Source organism: Suncus etruscus, chromosome 16 (assembly GCF_024139225.1).
Source record: "Suncus etruscus isolate mSunEtr1 chromosome 16, mSunEtr1.pri.cur, whole genome shotgun sequence".
NCBI lineage: Eukaryota > Metazoa > Chordata > Mammalia > Eulipotyphla > Soricidae > Suncus > Suncus etruscus.
Window position 1 is genome coordinate 47,067,979 of NC_064863.1, and position 5,475 is coordinate 47,073,453.

The 5,475-nt window shown below is 42.4% G+C and overlaps 1 pseudogene; it reads right to left on the reverse strand.

Moving 5' to 3' along the window:
- Window positions 1-2,689: 2,689 nt before the first annotated feature.
- LOC126032137 (metallothionein-1-like) lies at window positions 2,690-5,261 on the reverse strand (annotated as a pseudogene).
- Window positions 5,262-5,475: the final 214 nt, after the last annotated feature.

Sequence of the window (5,475 nt, forward strand, 5' to 3'; positions counted from 1 at the left end):
CAGGCACGGGGGACCATATGGGACACCGGGATTTGAACCAACCACCTTAGGTCCTGGATCGGCTGCTTGCAAGGCAAACACCACTGTGCTATCTCTCCGGGACCAAGATTTTACTTTTTATTAATAATTTTTTATTTTAAATTTCTGGGCCATGCCCTATGGTGTTTAGGGACCACTCCTGGTGGGCTCCAGGAACTGACCTAATGTGGCAGATCTAATCCAGGTCAGCTGACTGTAGAGCAAGTGCCCTACTCACTATACTATCATTCCGGCTCTTTATTCTTTTTTTAATGGCTGAATATGAATACAATACATGTATTGTATACATGTAAGATCTAGTATCTATCTATATGTTGTTATACCTGATATTTAAATAATATTGGCTTTTTTAAAACAATTTGGGCCACACCTGATGGCACTCAGGGATTACTACTGGTTCTGCGCTCAGGAATCACTCCTAGCAGGCTTGTGGGGGGGCTAATGGGGTGGGGGGACATCATATGTGTTGCTGGGGATAGAATCCAAGTCAGCCATGAGCTAGGCAAATACCCTTTCCACTGTGCTCCAGCCTGGCTTTTCTTTTTTGTTTTGAAAACCTAGTAGTGCTGGTGGATTGATTATTCCTGGTGGTGCTCTGAGAACCATAAAGCACTGGAATTTGAAACTGGGCTCCCACTTGCAAAGCATGCACTCCACTATTTGAGCCATTTCCCTGACTCTTCTGTCTTCCTTATTCATTTCTCCATCAGTGATATTCAGGTATTTCATAACTTACCTATTGTGACTAGTGCTTCAATGAACACGGGAAAATGCAGATACCTTTTCAAATTAGCTTTTTATTTTCTTACTAGGAACACCCCAAAATATGGATAATCTGCTATTTTTCTTTTCAAAATAGTTCGAGAAACCTCAATACTGTTTTCCATACTAGCTGTACTAATTTACATTCCCACTAAAAGTAATTTTGGTGAATTTAATTCATGCCTTTTGTCTATTCTCCTTTTAAATTGATAGGTTTTTATTTTTCATTTACAGGGAGCTTATTCCTTTTGTATATGTGTATTATTTTTGGTTTGTTGGTGATTTATTTTCTTTGCTTATCAGCTTTTTGTTTTGCCATAATATTTTAAAGTAAAATTTATCAATTTGTATTACTTCTATGTCAAACATCATAATTTTCCCAGTTTCTATGCTATGAAGGAATTCACTTTGTGTTTTCTTTCCTTATTTTTCTTAAGCCTTTAAACTTTGCTTTTTGTTGGTGCCAGAGATCAAACCCAGAGCCTCTTTCATGGAAAATGTTAACTCTACTTCTGAACTACATCCCTGAACCTTAAACTTTTTTTTTGCTCTATCTGGAATGTAACTTGGTATGAATTACTAAATCTAGTTTTTTTTGGTTTTTGTTTTTGATTTTTTTTGTTTTTGTTTTTTTGTTTGTTTGTTTGTTTTTGGGCCACACCTGGTGGTGCTCAGGGGTTACTCCTGAAATAGCTCCTTGCAGGCACAGGGGACCATATGGGACACCGGGATTCGAACCAACCACCTTAGGTCCTGGATCGGCTGCTTGCAAGGCAAACACCGCTGTGCTATCTCTCCGGGCCCACTAAATCTAGTTTTACCAGTTACTTTCCTATGCTATATTTGTACAGGCCTGTACAGGTGGTAGAGAATGAATGCAAAAAGTAGACCTGACATTAGAGAAAGTTAGAAAAGTGTAGACTTAGGGGTATGGAAGGAAGCACTGCTTCCCAGTTAGCAAAGAGGTGTGTATTTTTGAGCTCTGGTTTGCAATGAAGTCCCAAAAGTGTATGGTTATTTTGGAACTTGCAGGAAGGTCTTGTCCTCTCTTCTCAGTCTTCTCATCCTCAACCAGTTCCATTTCTTATCTAATTGAACTTGACCTCAGGCAGTAGGAACAGTAACAGGAGCTTTGTCAACAGAGCAGAAAAGCAGAAAGAATGGTAGTCATAGCTCAGATGGGTGAACTTGTTGGATCACAGAGCCTTCTGTGTTTGTGACACAATGAGACCCATAGAGAACCTAGTTTGCTTTAAGACTGGCCACGTGCCTGCTGCCTTGAAACTCAGCTTCCTGAGTGTTGGTCCTTGAGTTTTGTATGTAAAAGTACATGCAAGGGGCCAGAGCAATAGTACAGTAGCAGGACATTTGGCATTTGCCTTGGCTGACCCAGAATTAATCCTCGGCATCCCATATGGTCCCTTGAGTACTGCTAGGAGTAATTTCTGAGTGCAGAACCAAGAGGAACCCCTGAGCATTGCTGGGACTAGTCCAAAAACAAAAACAAAGATAATATGCAAAATGATAAACAAAATCCTGATTTTTATGATTTTTTTTTGATGTACCCAGTGTTCAGTGGTTACTCCTGGCTCTGTGCTCAGGGATCACTCTTGGCAGGATTCAAGATCAAACACTCCACATCCCGTAAGCAAGTGTCTCAACCCTCACTGAATATATTTCCGAGGGACTGTTTTTTTTTTTTTTAAGCCAACAACTTTTATTTCCATTCCCATTTCTATGAACAGTGATGGGAATCAGCAGATCAGGCCCACAGGGTGGATAGTAATCTATCTGCATGTTGCTCTGTGTACATATGGGGGGGATGCTTAGTCTCTGCCTTGCCAGCTTCAGGCTCAGTCTCCCCTCTTCAGGCTCTGCCTCTCCAGGTTTAGGTGCAACAGCTGCACTTGTCCTATGCCCCTTTGAAGGTGCACCCTGGGCACACTTGGCAGAGTCCAGAGGGCAGCAGGAGCAATATGTGCTTGGATGAGCTGCATTTGCAGTTTTTGCACCTGTAGGGGCTGGCACATGTGCAGAAACTACCAGTATTGGAGGAACACTTGGGGTCCACCTAGCAGTGAGGGGAAGAGGGAGGCTAGAAGATGGAGTCTGGAAATTCCAAGAATGAGCTTGGCTTTGGAAGATTTAGTCGAGGAACTGATATTCTCAAGGCCTTTCTGCAGTGTCTGTCACAGGTCACTTAGGGACCTTTTCTGCTTCTCCCAAGATGCAGCTTTTCTCCGACAATCAGCTCCTCCTGTGTTCCCGCTCCCATCATAAGGTGCTTCCAGTCAGTCCATCAGGGGTGGAGGCAGAGAAGGCAGCAGAGGACCAGGAAGAGAATGGTTCTGCTTTGGCAATTTACCGTCTGCACATTTCAAAATGTTTTCTGCCCCTTGCCAGCTATCCCGCGTTGCAGGCTCCTCAAACCCAGCTTCCAAGAAGGGCTGTGATGCTGCTTTCTCCCAGCAGAGGGCAGCCTTCTCCATCAGATGGCTGAAGCACCAGTTGCCTTCTTTTTCTTGACGTAAAAGGGAAAGACCAAGAAGTAATATAAGGCAAAACAAAAGCAAACCTGGAAGAGAGCAACTATTAGGCCTGTAGTTAAAGGCAAATAAACAAACAAACACCTGGAGGAAGGGGAGCCACATTCAGTGGTGCTCAGTGACTCAGGAATAGTCTCAAGAATCACTCCTAGCAGTGCTCAGATCATGCCTGGCTGGGGGATTTAACCCTGGACTCCTATGCACTCTCCCTTTGCACTATCTTCCTAGCCTACTAAATAATTTTTCTTGTCACAAAACCTCATGTTTTGTTATTTTTTTTTTGTAAACCAATCAGATTATCCCCTCTTTTTTTGCAGGGACTGGCACATTAGAACCTACTCATGTGCTGCTATCAGGAATAATTCTTTCTGAGGAAGGGGGAGTGTTTGGAACTCATCCAGCAATGCTCAACTATTTCCTAGTAGAACTAGAGAGAGGTACTAGCCCCCAGCACCTTCAGGTGTGACCCAGCCTCCCCAAAGTTCTTGGGCCAGGTAGAAGGCTCAAATTCTGAGCATAGGATTTACACACCAGATGTCAGGGTTCTATCCTCAGTACCTCATAATCCAAGCACTTTCAGGAGGGACTGCCAAGAACTTCTTGTGGGGAACACAATGTTGGAGATATATATACATATATATATGCATATTAACATATAATACCAAAGTTACTTCAATTAAATAAAAATATCAATTTACAATACCATCAAAAAGTGTAAAATTAAAGAAATTTTCAGAAAGAGTAAAATTATAAGTTCTGAAATATAATTTCTTCAAATATTAAAAATAGAAATTTGAAATACAGATAATACAGTGGCCATACTATGAGATAAAATTAGACTTTCAGTACAAATTTAAAAACTATATACTGGGGCCAAAGAGATAGCACAGCGGCGTTTGCCTTGCAAGCAATCGATCCAGGACCTAAGGTGGTTGATTCAAATCCCTATGTCCCATATGGTCCCCGTGCTTGCCAGGAGCTATTTCTGAGCAGATAACCAGGAGTAACCCCTGAGCACTGCCAGATGTGGCCCCAAAACAAAACAAAACAAAAAAAACTATATACTTATCTGGGGCCAGAGTGATAGCACAGCGATAGGGTGTTTGCCTTGCATGCAGCCAACCCAGGATGGACCTGGGTTTGATCCCTGGCATCCCATATGGCCCCCCCCCGAGCCTACCAGAAATGATTTCTGAGTGAGCAGGAGTAATCCCTGAGTGCTGCCAAAAACAAAACAAAACAAAAAGCCAAACAAACCCCAAACAAAAAATAAACCCTATATACTTAAATATTCTTTATTTTTTGGCCACATCCAGCTGTGCTCAGGGATAACTCACTCAGGGATCATCACTCCTGAGACTCCAGGATTCATGTGGGATATTAGAGATCAAACCTGGCTCAGTCTTGTGCAAGGCAAGCATCTTACCTGTTGTGCTATCTCTCCAGACCTATATCTATCTATCTATCTATCTATCTATCTATCTATCTATCTATCTATCTATCTATCTATCTATCTATCTATCTATCTATCTATCTATCTATCTATCTATACATATGTATGTATATATGTATATACAATGTAATGTATAAATATATAGGTTGTCTGTATGTCTGGTCTGAACTATTGTACTGTTTCTTGTTTTTGATTTTTTTGTTTGGGCTTTTGGGTCACACCCAATGATGCTCAGGGATTACTCCTGGCTCTGTACTCAGAAATCACTCCTATCTAGGGGCATCATATGGGATGCCCAGGATCAAATCAGTGTCCGTCCTGGGTCAGACATTCGCAAGGCAAATGCTGTAACACTGTGCTATCGCTCTGGCCACTACTGTACTATTTCTCTGGACCAGGTCTTTAGAGACCTAGAGCTCAGGTGTGTAAACAGCCTATTGGATCCCTAGTACCGCACGCATGCCGGACCTAGTGCTGCCAGAGCAACCACTTTTACTCCTGCCCCTGTACTCCACCATCTGAGGCTCTAGTACAGAGCTAGGAGTAGCTCCCAGAACTCCAGGTGTGACTCGCGCCCCCCCCCCCCCAAAAAAAAAAAAACAACAACCAAAAACCTAAAGGTTTGGGGCCAGGGAGATAGCTTAAAATGTTGAGCACAGGTTTTGCATACCAAAG